This window comes from Chiroxiphia lanceolata, chromosome 1, assembly GCF_009829145.1.
Source record: "Chiroxiphia lanceolata isolate bChiLan1 chromosome 1, bChiLan1.pri, whole genome shotgun sequence".
Classification (NCBI taxonomy): domain Eukaryota; kingdom Metazoa; phylum Chordata; class Aves; order Passeriformes; family Pipridae; genus Chiroxiphia; species Chiroxiphia lanceolata.
In genome coordinates this window covers 43,297,987-43,314,164 of record NC_045637.1, presented here as the reverse complement: position 1 = coordinate 43,314,164, position 16,178 = coordinate 43,297,987, and the positions used below count along the sequence as shown (strand labels likewise).

General features: G+C 40.3%; 1 pseudogene; it reads left to right on the top strand.

The window, feature by feature from the left end:
- Window positions 1–4,598: 4,598 nt before the first annotated feature.
- LOC116782771 overlaps window positions 4,599–16,178 on the top strand; it is a 78,656-nt pseudogene continuing 67,076 nt past the window's right edge.

Sequence of the window (16,178 nt, the reverse complement as noted above, 5' to 3'; positions counted from 1 at the left end):
GGTTTTATAATGTATAAACTATAGAGTCTGGGTTAAAAAAACCCCAACTCTGTATTTGTTAAATCACAAGTACTGAATGATGGCTGTGCAGACATACTACAAAGAAGGTTTTTATAAGCTGATTTGTGCTTGTTCCTATTCTCCTCCCTGGTGATTGTTATGGATGTGTAGGTATGCTGATTTAACACGTTGGCTGTTTTAATTACTATTATTATATCCTATTATTATTTTTGAGCATGCAGGAATGGGAAGGGGGAGGGGAAGGGGTTTGATTTCCCTCTGAGGTTTCTACTGATAAAAAATTATCAAGAGAAGAAACTTGGTAAACACATCTCACTGACTTGAGAATAGATCGTGAAAAAATTGCTGTATTTTTCCAATTGTCACAGAAATAAAAGCTGTTTCAATTAGGGTGAGAGCAGCTTAAATAGTAGAGCTGTGAAGTTGTCATGAAGATATGGAAGAGACTGTTTCTAGCAGATCTTTCCAGCGTTGTGAAAATTGGGTTAATATGGGAGAGAGAGTTGAGATTCACAGAATGACTTTGGGAAATTATGTAGCATTTGAAACTCTTTTAAGTCAGCCTGACAGGACATAACGCAATTCTGTTTGTCTCTCACTTTTTTAAGGTGGAATATTCCTGCCTTTACAATTGTTAAACATTGTGGTGAAGTACAACAGGTTGAGATGACTTTGTTTCTCTTAGGTTTTGGCAAAACTTGCCACCATGAGGAGCTGTGTAAACCAAAAGCATGGAAGTGTGTGATGCTGATGGCTGGCTCTTTAGTTCCCCGCATTAATCTAAGTGTTTGGTGACCAGCAGTTTTGGATTTGTGTGTAGTTAATAGAGTCAATACTATTAATGAGAAAAGTCTATACTGATAGCTCTGCTTTTGTAACAGTATCAGGCGAATTGCCAGCAACCCTGACCCCTGCCTTTTCTGGCTGACAGATTCCTCCAGTGTTTGTTGTTTGCTCAATTGCAGTTTTGTGAGAGAACATTATTTCTCATCTCTGAGTGATGTATTGCGTTTTGAGCTCTGGGACCATCTGATTCTGAGAAATCTAAAATAACTCCTTGCCACAACATCACAGTTTGAGGATTCATGGAGATGGTCATAGTCATCTTGGTTTGTGTTTTCTGAAACCATTTCCTCTTATGTGTACATTTTTTTTCTGTCTGAAGATTTGCAGATTACGTCTACTGTATTGTATGATACTACCAACCTGTCAATATATTAGACTTATTACAGCCTTATCAGAAAACAGTCAGCATCACATGTATGAGTCAGTGCATTTATAGCAAAATTGTCACATTAAGTTAGTACTATACTTTCACTGCTTAAATACTGTAACTTTGAAATACTGAATATGAAAGTTTATAGCCATGACATTTCTAGTTAGTGATATCTTTATATCTTTGCTCAATGACTATGATAATTATTTGCTTCCTTGAGCTGTCATTCAGATTATGCATTAAACACTCATTATTTGAACTCTTTGAGTGTCACCTCAGTTAGTAGTGTAATAGTTTTGATCTTCAGAGTGGGGTGCTGTGAACAGAGTACTGCTTTGGAAGCTCTTCTTTTTACCACCCTGTTCTCAGTCTGTTGAATAATATATTCTGAACTGCTCATGTTCCTTAGAGTAGAAACTGTTTCTTTTGGCATTTCAAATACTCTTCAGTTTGACCTTCAGATTTGTATGGAATCGGTGTGTTATTCATGCAATGTTAACATTAATTCTCAGTCTCTAATGCTTTATTGTATTTTTGTGATTGTATGATCCTGTAATATCTGTCTAATTGGAGTATTAAAACAGAAGCCAACAAAAATGGTGCATTGTTTTACTTGACAGATGGACAGATCACATGTGCTGCACTAACAAGCCTGTAGCTGAAGACAGGAGGGCAGTGGAGAGGGAAGGAATTAATGTAATTTAAGTATGTACAACTGCTGACACCATTCAAAAAATACATGGTTTTCTGTCTACTTAAAACTGAGATGCCAGCTAAGTATTTGCCTGTTTTTACATGCTTGCCACTAAACAGCTGAAATTACATTATGTAGCTAGCTAGATACAGGGATGACCAGTAATTTGTGCTCAGGTAGTGCAACCATAGCAAGAATTAGAGTTCTGTTGTAGGTGCTTTTATGTGTAATAGCTGAAATCTGATGTCTGTACTATTTAAAGACAAGTGGCAAATGTTTTGGTATTAAATTCATGCTGTACCTCTACTGCTGTTTGGTAGGTAGTTCTTACTTGCTCTAGCTTGTAACTTAGCAACTCTTATTTTGTATTTTCATAGTATTGGTTGGGGTTATTCCACCCTGGTCTTCTGAGGGATAAAGAACACGTGTGTGCATTCATGCACATACTCTTACAAAGCATTTAGGCAAATAAAATTGTGTTGTTCCTTCTTCCTGGTTATTTGTGAGAGGAGTTAGTTGGGCTGGCCCAAAGCTTCATGTTGGAATGGCCAGCTATAGATAATCATGTGGTAGCTGCATTTCTACTGTACAACACACCTTGCCTGTAATCCAGGTCAGCAAGTAACAGTGATCCAATCCTTGATCTTTCTAGTTTAAAGGGAGCTGCTTTCCAGGTCCTAACTGGAGGCAGTCTAGCTCAGCCTGCTTAGGCTTACCAAGGAGGAGAGAGCTGTGCTGGTGTCTGTCCACCCTCCTTATTCTGCCCTTGCTGTTCTGCGAGGAGTTCCATGGTCTACATGGCAGCTGCTTGGGAGGTGAGCAAGGAGCTCTGTGGCTTCCCAAATGGGGTCTTGCAGCTTGAAAGCATGATTTTTTCCCCATATTAGTATTTCATAACTCTTTCCCAGCTAAGTAAAATTCAATTTATAACTTGACTCCTTTAAGCATTTAACACAAAGAATTGTGTACTACTAGCTTTTTGTGGTGATGAACGCATATTACTCCTTTCCCTCTTTGGCTCCAAAGCAGCTGTGCCAAGTTAGGCTGTGTTGAGGTAAGAATACTCAAGTAAGGTAGTACCCCTTGCAGAAGTCAGAAGTTAATGGAAAACCTGGGAACTAGTCATAGTCTGGACTCTGCTCTCCTTGCATGGGTGGGGGCATTTTATCTTTCAGTACTGAGAAGATATTTTTTCATCATTGCCTCTGATTGTCTTTATCTGTGGCAAAACTTGAGTTGCAGAAGCTCTTGAATAAGCAGAAAGATCTTTGTGTGATGTTTGGAGATAAAAACATTTCAGAAATCAGGACAATCCTTATGCAGACTTTCAGAAGTGATAATACACCACTGAAAATAGTTTACAAAAGAAAGATGAAAACTCATGTTCTGCACTGGGAGATGTTAGTGCGTGTCTTTGGAGGAGTGTATTTAACAGTGACAGCCAAAATGCATAGGTTTTGGGTTATATTCTGACAGGACAATTAAGCAGAAGAATTTGTGGTACAGAATTCTTTTACAACCCCAGTCTGCATTTGCCTTCTTCATCTAAGTATTCTGATAATGTCTTCAGGTTTCATTGTAAGATAATGAACGAAGCCCTGGTGTATATGTAATTTGTAATTTGTCTGTCCTCTGTAGAGTTGTCTCAACCTGCATCTCTGGGATGCAGCAATCTCAAATCTCTCCTTGTTTTTCACCATCCAGCTTTTGGAGCCTGACCATTTGTGCACTGCTTCTCAGAGGTTTGTGAAATATATTTCAGATAAGTGACTGTACTGGTGGGTTTAAGTGAACTGTAGAGGAGTCCATGGGGAAGAAATCAGGGGTCAAAGTTTGAAAACACATTCTTACTCCATTTTGGTTTTTAAAATTTGAATGCATGAGTGGGTGATTGTGAGAATTTGCAGTACAGCTGAGCTGCTGCTGCAGAGACTGAGTTGGATTCCTGTCTGATGGAAGAGGAGTTAGCTTCGGTTTTCTGGCAGGGAGGGACAGCAAAGGGAAATGCTCGTTTATGCTGTTATGGATGGGAATGGTATTCCTGTTTGAGGAAAAACAGCCATCCTGCTTACATGAGAGATCATCGTGACATGGAATGAGTGTTGTCTGTGAGCAGTGTGACTTGGCCTCATCTGTTTCCCCTAGAAATGTAGCTTTAGTTTCAAGGTTTCTCCCCTACCTCCATCTATATCGTTCAGTGGATTTTGTATTTCTGTTTATTCTGCAATTTTTGTAATACCCAGATCTATTCACATATAACAGTTTGATCTAACACAACTAGAAAATAACATCATACAAATCTCATGTTCCAGAAATAAAGAAGTGGGCTAAATGGAGACCTGAGGGTAGCCAGTCTGGGCATCTCTGAATGAAGCAGTGGTGGGGTGCCAGCCAGGAGCTCTGCTCAGTTGCCTGCTTTTCTTGTTTGGGCTCTGCTTTTTTTTGCTCCGTTTTAAACTTGGAATAGGACTAGTTAAACCCAGCTTTTGTACAACCCAAACCTTAAGGTCTGAGCTTCTATGTGAAGCAGTTTGTGAAGCAGTTATCACTTTTTACATAACAAATGTACATAATCGGTCAGAATCCTGCTAGTACTCCTCAATTCACCTTTGACTGGAGGGATTTAATTGATGACACAATGTGTATTTGTTGTCAGGTAAGGTCACTATGGTGTATGGGTCGCAAAGGTACATTTATTTCCCTATATCTAAGGAAAGTGACATTAACTTTTCTAAGGCATTTACTGTCGCTCTTAGCCATTCACACAGTTTCCAGCAACAATTTTTTTCTGAAGTCTTTGGTTTCCACCTAGACCAATTTTTTTCTTAACTCTTCCTCTTTTTTCTGAGACTGATTTTTACCAGGTCTGCAGTTTGCATAGTATTTTTGAAATCTCTAGAATGAAATGCCTGATTGAGCTGGCAAAAAACCACCAGTCATGGTATAAGAAATTGGATTTAGGCCATTGCTATATCCTGATGTGGAGGTGCTTCCCTGTCCTGGGCAGTGTTGCCTTCATGACGTGTTTTCTTACATTTGAGAAGTGTGAGTAGTGGGCCACAAGGAAATTTTCAGCATTGCAAAACCGTAGGTCCAAAAGACTTGGTTTTGGGTAATTTGCACAGATAAAGACAATTTCTTTACAGAAAAATCTTCTGTAAAGATTTTTCTTCCCTCTTTTCATTTAGTGCTCACAAAAATGACAATCAGGAGTTACTTATGTTCCCTCATTGCCTGAAGAAGAGATGGCTTTGGGGAGACCTAATTGTGGCCTTCCAGTACCTGAAGGGAGCCTACAAGAAAGATGGAGAGAGACTATTTACAAGGACCTGGAGTGACAGGACAACGGGAAATGGCTTCAAAGTGAAAGAGAGTGGGGTTAGATCAGATATTAGGAAAAAATTCTTCCCTGTGAGGGTGGTGAGACACTGGAACAGGTTACCCGGAGAAGTTGTGGATGCCCTGTTCATAGCAGTATTCAAGGCCAGGTTGAATGGAGCTCTGAGCAACCTGGTCTAGTGGAAGGTATCCCTGCCCATGGCACAGGGGGTAGGACTAGATGATCTTTAAGATCCCTTCCAACTGAAACCATTCTATAGTCCTGTGATTCTATGGTTATTTGAGATGAGACCTTTTCAAATTGGTCCGAATGCCAGTTAGTGGAGAGCAGCAGAAATCCTTTTTTATTCTGTCTTTGGTAATGAAAGCCTTGGAGGTGGCAAACACACAGCATGTTACTTTTCCTTTACAATAAATACTTGACATTCATCAAGTGTTTTTCTGCTCTGATTGAACTGCCAATTTACATAGTACCAGGGGTAAAGTATCCAAGCTGTAGTACATTTGGTAGTCTAGCAGATGGGGTTTGTCTATCTAAAAAGAAATTTGACATGTAAATTCAAAGGTAACTGTGTTAGAGAATAAACTTTTCTAGACTGCCTATGCAACAAACTGAAAATCCAGGGTTTAACTGCATGTCACTGCAGTCTAGATTTTGTTTTATTTAATTGTGTGATTAGCTTAGTGGATCAAGAGCTATGGACAGCCCAAAGCACAGCAAGTAGCCATCTCTTTGAAACAGACAAAGCCCCTATGGCTTAAATGTCCCTGTCCTTTGAACAGTCAGCAAGAAGCTGGTGCAATAATGTTGCTGCAGTGGTTGGTCTGTACTTAGAATGACTTCTTCACCAGAGAGCACCGGCTCGGGCAGGTTTTCATTGCTCTGACAGTGCTGTGTTCATGCACAGGCACAGCAAGGCAATGCCAAACACAAAGGAGCCAATCGCTGCACCACAACTACTCCATCTTCATGTGATTTCCTGTTCCTCCCTCTCTCAGTCTCAAGGAGACTGATCTTGGGCTCACGTAATTCTTGCTGGCATCCCAAAGATTCTTGGAGGCCACCGTAATATCATCACTTTTTTCCCATAGGACACACATGGGAAATGGTGACGAGGAGGTGTTAATAGCGAAAGGTCATGGGCCCAATTTGATTAATTCTCAGGATTTTAGGAGTCAATGCAGCATCAGCAGAAGCAGGTTAGCATATTATCACTGCAAGGAGGACAAGAGAGAACACCTGATAGCCCACGGGAGTTTGGATTATTTGCCTTCACACAGTAAACTTAATAAAAAGTGGCTACAACAACAAAAATACAGGTAAACTTACCTTAAGTACTGTTAAGTTGCTTCTAAAGCTATGTGTAATTTGGACACTCCAGGCAGATGCCTAATAGCAGAAGGAATTAAGAAAATGTTATTTATTGTTTCTGTACACAGGAAAATATTTTGAATGTAGAAGGGGCCCAAGAAATTTAAAGCATTTTTGTAAGTGCTTATGTCTTTGCTCTTCACAGATTATTGAATATGCAAAAAAAAAATTTAAATCATTAACTTCTCAATGTATACAGCTTAAGAGGAAGAGACTTTGCAGAGCTTTGCGAGAATGTTCTCTTACTGAGACTTTTCTTGAAGTTAATTGCAATTAATGGTAAAAATACAATTAATTTTTAAATTAAAATTAAAAAGTAATTAATTTTTTAATTTTAATGGAGTTTGTAAAAAAAATAAATTAGTATAATCGGAAGAACCATAGTGTTTGAATCTCAGTAGGCCTGCTCTACTAGATGATACTAGAAATAAATCAGTCGTTATTATTGGTGCATGATTTTTATTAGAAGTGGAAGTTTAGGAAAGATAGAAACTGGAAGTAAAGGTTTGCATGTTTACATGGTAGGTGCTCAGTGCATTACTTGCAGCTGAAAACAAGGATTACTTTGAAACATATTCAGAGTGCTCTACAGCATGCTTAATTACTGAGTCATGTAATGATTTTGACATGACATCAAACAGCACCTGAGAGCAGATTGCACTGCTACGTGTATATTAAAAAAAAAAAATCCAAACCCAAGAAATTGAACAACGTTCCTTACCCAAATGAAAATGACTTTCACCTGAAGGTAGAACTTTGTTGAGTGTACACTTTTAAAAGAGAGATTGGCATGAACAGCCTCTTGATCAGGCAGTCACAGTTAATAATCAAAGTGCTCTAAAAATGGAGCTTGCGTGTTTGTGAGAGGTAGCATTGCAAATAGTCCTGTGCTATGATCTGAGAGGTGACTGTGTTTTCCTGTTTCTAGAACAGAGTGGGATCGATGGCTGCTGATGGGGCTAATCGGAACAGCAGTGGGGGTGCCGGGGTTTTTGATTCATCAGGTAATTGACTTTCTCATCAAATTGAAATGGAACCTGGTGGAAAATTACCTGCAGGTGAGCAAGAAAAAGTCAGAGAGACATTTTCTGTGTTTGTTTATTAGAAAATCAACAGTGTGAAGTTGTAACTACACAAAGGTGCTGCCAATCTAGGTGACTGCGGAGATCAGATACCCTGCAGTCCTTTGTGTACGCATACGTTGGTGTCCTTTGCTACAACTTGGCCTGCAGTACAGTGTAATGTCTGATGGTGTTCCTGTTATGAGATTAATAAAAGGAGACTTTAAAATACTGTGGCCTTCCTCTTTCTGCTTGTACGCAAGAGGCACGTGCTGCTTTAGGTATGGTTGATATCCAAGGGAATGGATTAAGATTCATAAAGGTACTTGGTGACTGTGGACCTGGTATCAGATATGTTATTTCTTTCTATGTCTGGGGAAGCTGTATTTTCAGTAATAGAATATTGTGGAGTTATTAATTTGTCCTTGATGGATACCATTGTCTCTGTGATAATTAGAATGGTGATAGTAAAAATCACTGAATGGGTAAAACAGATGTACATGTTAAGGCATCACTGACTCTGACTGCTTACTTTTCTCACCTGTAGAGAGAAGCAGGTGGTAAAATTTTCACTTAGTTTGTGATATCTGTGGTAGATGGTATAAATACCAAAATGCTTCTTATGAGAAAGGGGCTTTGAGGTTTTGTTCCAGCTGAATCCTAACCAGGGAGTGTCAGGAATCCCATCAGTGGGTGCTGAGGGGACCCTGTATGACCATCAAGCACAGAATGCAGCCAGCAATTTGTGCAGAAGGAGGCCAGGGTCTGGGCTGACAGTGCTTTTCTGCTCAGCAGCAGTGGCAGGGAGCTGCTGGGGGTCCCCAGCAGCCAGCAGAGAAATTGCCTCTGACTCAGCAAAGGCTACAGCCCAGAGCAAGCTGCTGAGGGAGAGTGTAGATCTGCAGATCTGTGGCTCTGGGCAGTGCTTGGGGTCTCTCACTGAGTCTGGAGCATGGCAGATGAGCTCCTTGTCTGCACAGATGTGGTGGGATAGCTGACACTTCTGTAGCACTGCAGTAGCTGGATAGAGGGTCTTTAGGGAGAACATACCGTAGTTAAGAGCGGGAGTTGTATGAAGGACAAGAAGTAGTCGGCATGGATTTACAGTGGATAGCAGCCTTCTACAATGTGATGACTGGAACAGTGGATGTTTTCATTTCAGCTTTAGCAAGGCTTTCATCAGTGTCTCCCATAATACTGTCATAGTCAAACTAATGGTGTAAGGGTTAGATAAGTGGACAGTGAGAGGGATTTAGCTGGCAGAACTCCTAGGCTCAAAGCATTACGATCAGTGGCACAAAGTCCATCTGGAGGCTAGTCATCATGGGTGTGCCCCAGAGGTCAGTTCTGGGGCCAAATACTGTTGGATATTTTCACTAATGACCTGGATGGTGGGACAATGTTGTGGTGCACCCTCAGCAAACTTGTGGGCAAAAGCAAAACTGGAAGGAAGCAGTGCTTGATAGACCGCAAAACTGTGGTACCAACAGCATCCTGGGCTGCATTAGGAGTGTTGCCAGCAGGTTGAGGGAAGTGATTCTTCCCCTCTCTTCAGCACCGGAGAGGCCACATCTGAAGTACTGGGTCCAGTTTTGGGCTCTCCAGTGCAGTGGGTGTGTGGATGTGTCCTCCAGTATTCTGTGGAATCAAGAAAATGGAATACTACTGCCAACTGCTGAAGGACAGATCTCAATCACTTCACAGAAATGCAAGGGAAGGGTTATTCTGTGGAGCAGATGGAAGCTGAATATATCAGCAGGAATATTCAAGAAATGAACAAGTTTAGGTTTTACATGGGGAAAGAATATATAATGCTTTAGGAATATTATTTCCCTGATTTTTTTTCTATACAAACTATGTGTATGTTTATAAAATATATAAACAGTGGAATAAATACACATGCAAATGTGTATATATGCATTTGTATGTATATACATGTATGTATGTATATATACATACCAAAGTATAAATAAAGAATATATAGAAAGAAACCACGGTTTGACTCCAGGGCATCAGAACCACTGTTATACACACTGTTGGTCCTATTGTATTATAAAATTTGTCCTATTGTATTATGCTAATACAGAGGGACAGGAGCTGAGCTCTGACATAACTACAAAATGTAATTCCTGCTCTGGAACATATTCCCATCTAAATACTGCCTTCAGCCGCGGATGAGCAAACCTCTTTTTTGCGCACTTTACTTTGCTGTTTGGCTGTGCTGCACAATGCATTTACAAAACACTTGATGGCAGATGCTGCTGGGAAGGCTGCGGTGTCTGGGTATGACACTGTGACCTCAGAAATGCAAGGGATGTGCTTGAACTGCACCCGCAATTATCACAGTGAAGTATGTGGGAGTTGAGGAGTTCTGGAGACAGCACCGCTGCGGTCAGCCCAAACACAAACAAACAAACCAACCGAAAACTCAGGATGACCAGGACATGTTTTTTGAATGTTAGAATGCCCAGTATGAGAAATATCCTAAAATAAAGCAGGAAAGAGCTCACTCACGTATATTCTGTCTACAGAATATAGCTGCAAATTCATGAAGGTTATTACTGATGTAAGACTTTGAAGCCTCCATTCAGGCAAAATTCGTTCTGTTTTCTTGTGTGTGTTCTTAAGGTCCTTGAACTCTGCTTTTGACTTGAAAAAGGTCTTGGTGAGTAACAATGTATCCTTTATAATGTTTTTAGAGATGGGCAAGAAATCCTGGAAAAAAAATAAATTACTTGACTCTGAAAGTCGTCATTCACCTCACCCTTACTCACTCCCATCCTTCTAAAGAGCCTGTGCTGCTTGTTTTGATTTTTTTCCCTATCGTACACCTTCTTCCTGCAGAAATTTGTGGAACAAAAGATGAATGAAAAGCAGGACCTGGTCTGTGAGTGCTGATGTAGTAATCTATTTGTCCACCCACGTGACCTGGCTGTGTGTGCTTTGGTCAGGGCTGGCCTTGGTGGTTCTCTCTTCAGGCTCAGTGCTGGTGAGCGTTAGATCTCCTATGCAACAAATCAATAACACTGTGATAAACTGAATATTTTGCTCTTCCATATACTAGTTGATTCAGTATTTTATTTAACACACCCCTCCATTCCCTCCCCCATCAGTTATACAACCCCATTGGAAAGGTCTTTCTTGGACTTCAGCCTAAAGCTGGATTCCACCACCCATGACTTGTATAAAGGTGTCTGGGGTGAAATCAGCGGTGGTGGCGATGCAATTTACACTTGGCATGTGGTGTTTATAAAATAAATATAAGTGGCAGCTGGTGTAACTCATGAAAACTCAAGTGTTTGGAAGGGGTCTAAGCCAAAGACCATTAGTCCATATAAAAGTTCCTGTTGGGTTTAGATTGTTCATTTAGCTGTACTACGTGGATATTGCATGTAGCTCAGTTTAGTACTTTAATGAGGCAGCAAGGCTAAAACATTTGAGCTGTTCTGTCATTTACTATCCTACTGTGTTCAATTTAATTATAGACAGGCAATTAACAGCATAGGTGAGAGAAAAAGCGAATGTACTGGACTTACCCTGAAATTCAGCAACAGGAAAACAGAGTTTGCTGTTATACATACAATAACTAACCAGGTTTAAGCTTTCCAAAGTCTGAACTGACTGAACAGATCACACAAGTTCACACATACACCCTGCCTTTTAGACAGTTTGTGCCAAGATAAGAGTCTAGTTGGCTTCAGGCATCATGGAGGGCTGGCAGGGTTCTGGGTCTGGGAGAGAGGCCCTTGTCAGTTGTTTTCCTCTCTCATTACCCTCAACAGTGTAGCAACACTGTGGGGAGCTTGAATTTTTGTGCATAGCCAGAAGTTATATGTGTACCTATGCTGACTGTTAATTCTGGGAAGTTTTTTTGTGAACAGAGCAAGGGGAGGACCAGACTACAAAACTGTCCATAGATGCATCTAACACATCGACATCTAATAATTGTTGATTCTATTTCTGTCTTCTTTTTTAAATATTTTTTTTCCTTTGTAGTCCTTTTGCTCAGCATGTTCATCATCTGGCTTGCCAGAAATTATTGGTGTTTGAATGGCACTTCTATTCAACATCTGTTTAACACAATCTTTTTAAGCACAATTCCCCGTGATGCTCAGCAAGCAGTTATCTGGACAACTGCAGTCAGTTTTGTTTCTGAAAAGCCATCTGTCCCACAGCTGTGGCCTGCTGGTTGCTTTACATCTCGTGTGACTGCTTTTAACTGTGCAAAGTTTGTAACCAGTCTCAAGTGGCTACATGCAACGGCTGCAATAGTTTTGCATACACCTGCAGAAGTGCTGTAAGTGGCTGTGCAAGGCATGCAGTGATGGACAGCCAGGCCTCTGGGGTCTGTATTTCCAGCTTGCAAACACAGCAGACACCAATGCCAGCTGAGGGCAACCGCAGGAACCAGGTGCTGCTCTGCAGGTGGCAGATTGCAAGTTGGGTTGAAGCTGCTTGTTGTTCATGCAGTAATGTAATACTAGGTTTCTATATGGGGAAAAGTAGACTTTATAGTCTTTTGAAGGATAATGTTTTTATGCCTTCTTATGTACAAAGGAAGAGAATCCCATCACCCTGTTGTGGTCTGGGCCTTGTGAGGGGGCAGAGGAGAGTTGCCCATTCCAGCTCTTCAGGTCAGAGCAGATCTTAAAATTTGCTGTGCTACAGTATAACCAAACTTGGAAACTGCAAGCCAGATTTTGGGCTTTTTTGTAATTTCCTTTATTCATCATTTAGAGGAGAATCCTGCTGCACTTTATTACCTATTTGGAACCATATCTTGAGTAGAGATGGTAAAATTGATCTCTGCTAATAGGATGTAGACTGTTTGTTGGCTGTTTTACTGTTTTATTTCTGAACTGTTTTGGTTTTGGAAAGTATTCATCCTTGAGGTTTGTTCTCTCCCTCTTCACCACCCTGACCAAAGCTATTCTCCTGACCATCCATTCACATTTTCTGTTGCTCAGTGGGTTTATATTTATTTATTTATTTGCACAGAGGTGTAGCGCCCTAGAGGATGACTCAGATGTTCAAAAATAGGAGCGCATGGTTAGTCAGCGGTGGCCACAAACCTTCTAGACAATGCTTAACAAGGTTTATCTCTCCCTTTTGGTTTCTTTTGTTTTCTTTGCTTTCAGACATTTGTCTCTGGGAGCTCAGAGACTGCAGCTGTGATTTCTTTTTTTCCTTTGTGCTGGGTTGGTAACAGTGATGCATGAGCCAAAGAGCTGAATCATTTTTCCGTGAATAAAGTCATCACAGTATCAACGTGATGCCTTTTCAAAACATAGGAATTAAGAGCTAGTTTAATTTAATTTAGTTGGAACCCTCCACCATTTTTATTAAACATAAACACACGTAAGTTGCTAAAAGCCTCTGAGAAATTTATAAAGGCTCCAAATTTAAGTCTTGTAGAAAAGTCTTCCAAGATTATACAATAAATAGATTTTTCATTTCACTAAGGCTTTGGATTTTTTTTACCCCATTTAAATGCGGTTTGAAGTGCTGCCTGGGAACACACTGTAATATTTAAATCATTACACATCTTTTGTTAGCAGTAGGGCTGTTCTGGCTGCTATGGTCATTAACCTGGGAACAGATGATTGAAGTGATAAGCTGTAGTCTGATATGTCACCACACTTGGGCAGACATTAACATTCAAAGGCATTTCAGGGACTATCATCATAATACCTCTTGCAGAAGAGAGATTTAAGTCTCTGAGTCAGGAATCTGAACGTCTTTAGTAGTTTCCTCCTTTATGTCAACAGTACTTCGCATATTTAAAAGACATGCTCAGCATATTCCATGTTTAAATCTGTTGAAACCAATCTAGCTCTGCTGCTGCACGCAGGCTAAGGCCCTGTCCTCCTCTGCCTTTAGCTGCATCTGATTTATGAATGATTTACCAAAGAGTGCCTTCAATTGTATGACATCACTTTTTGTGCTCTCCTGGTTTGTGGCCCTGAGCCAGCTGCTGTCGGACACCCTTGGCATCTACCTCCCGATCTTCACCAGGTTTCAGAATTCAGCTGATAAGTAAGTGTTAGGCAGAGCTGTGGGGCTCCACAAGGGCTGCCCTGCCACATGTCTTCGGTGTCCCAGAGTGTCTGGTGAGTCATCAGTGAGCCCATTGCATCTGGAAGGGAAACAGAGATGCTGCACTTGCAATCTTTAAATCTTTCTGCTCTTTGTCAGTTTGGAATAGGGAAAAAGCCACCCACTCTAATCAAAAGAAAGTTGATTAATTAAACAAGAGTTCTTTAATTAAAACAAAGTTCACAGGTTGTTTAATACATTAATACAGAAGACTTTTTTTCCCCCATTGCCTTCTGGGTTGTATAAGGAGGGAGAAAAATGAAAGATTTTTACACGTGGACTTTACCCTTAAATTAATGATGCTGTCCCAGGAAAAAAGAGATGATGGGAGTTGCACAATGTGCATGAGTGGGCCTTGCTTTATTTTTCAAGTTTTGAAAAAGTAAATTGTTTGTGACACTTTTTTAGTCTGGCTCTTTTTTGCTCATGCATATCTGTGAGATAATGCTGATAAACGCTCTCTTGTGAACAATTCTACTGAAATTAATGGGATTAGTTTCCAGAAAAAGAAACTGCAACCAGTTTATGTCATCTGGATGGTATTTTTTGTCATGTTGACATATAAAACTCTATACAATGTTGTTTATTTTTTTAAAGTAAAGGTAAAAAGAAAGACTCCTGAGTGTTAATTTTCTAAAGAAATAGAAAGAATTCAAATGAACAGTCACTTGTGAACTATCTGTAGCTTAAAAGGAAATCAAAAAGCACCAAAGGGATGATGTGAGATCTCCCTTGCCTTTAGGCTTTTAAGATCAGTCATTTAAATAAATCTGCCATGTGTTGATTAAACAAAATGTTACTCATGGAAGAAATCAGCAATTGCAGTCAGAAAAGTATAGAAAATGTTTGTTTTTCTGTGCAGAATGCAGTTACAGTATAATTAGAAAGAAGCATTAGCTTACAGTCAGGAACCATCCTGGGAGAGACAGGTTGTATGGATGTCCCCTTCACAGAGAGGGTTGTTGGTGAGCAGCAGAGACAAATTTCAGTCTGAGACCTCACTTCTTTACAAAGACCAGGATGACATACTCCCACTCCCCTAGTGTCTTTTGGTGTTAAAGTAGGTTCAAATGTTCTGTATCCTTGTTGACTTCAGTTAGTACTGAGTGCTCGGCATGTCTATAAATTACCCCTGAGGTCTCAGGTAGCACATCCAGAGGATACAAGGTTTATAAGCTTGTGAGCACTATTGATTAGTGCATTAGGTGTATCAGCATTACTCCAGTAACTCCTGCGATGGCTGGTCTTGATTCTATTTTTCTAAGACAGAATTCAAGCATAATTTTATTTCCTCTTTCTTAATCCCTCCCTCTGTTTTGTACACTGTGTCCTCCATTAAAAAGGTAACATTTGTCTGATTCAGGATGTTGTTTTAATAGAATGAAATAGGTGTTTTGGAAAGCAAATTATGTTGTGTATGGGAAAATATATAATACAGATGTATAAAGGAAGATTGTTCTGTAGTGCCTTTTTATAATAGTGTAATTATTTTCCCCCCTCTTTTTTCTCCTTCTTTTTCCTCCTTTTTTTCTTTACTGGCAGTGGCTCATAGTGCAGATCTCCACAAGAACTCCTTGTGCTGTTTACAGCAACAGAAGTTGGGGCATATGTGGGCTCCATATCTTTACAGAGAGGGAGACAAGGTATAGTGTTCCCTGCGGATTTATCAGACATTTATAAATTGAGGCAGCATGTTGAGCCTGCAGGCTCCAGGGATGTACTCCTATTCTCTAGTGAATCGTAAGCTTTCTTACCTTTTTTCACTGCAGTGTTTCACTCCTGTGACTGCACTGTTGCAGGATGTGAAGTGCTACATCTTCCTGGCCTTAGTATGGTCGGTGCTAGTTCAGCAGCTCACTGTCATGGCACAGTGGTCCCCAAATCATGTTACAGGGTTGAGATTTTGTCAAAGTCAGAGGTCAAGACACGTCTGAACTCATGTCGTAGAGATGCAAGGCACTTTAATGACCCTATAATAAACCATCCTGTGTTTAAATTCAGCCACGTAAACCCATCTTTGACAGGAAATTATGGTTATGGTTTTTTTTTTTTCTCTTTTTTACCTCTGTTACCCAAATTTTGACTCTTCTACCTGTTGCAGATGCAGTTCCACTATGGCTGCTGCAGAAGCAGGCATAACTTTGGTATTTCATGCCCCCATTGGTGGGCTCTTGTTCCCTTGAGAAGGATGGCTTAGTTAGAGGGCATAAGGCTGGTCTGGCAAGGCTTATTCTGCTGCTTCATGGCCACCTTCACCACAGGTGTAGTGTCCTCTTATCTCTATGGCTTTGTTTACGGGGGCCATTTTGAATTTTTTGAGGCAGAGAAAAGAATTCTGTTTTGGGTACATATTGTGTGGATGTGGGAGAAAATAGATGC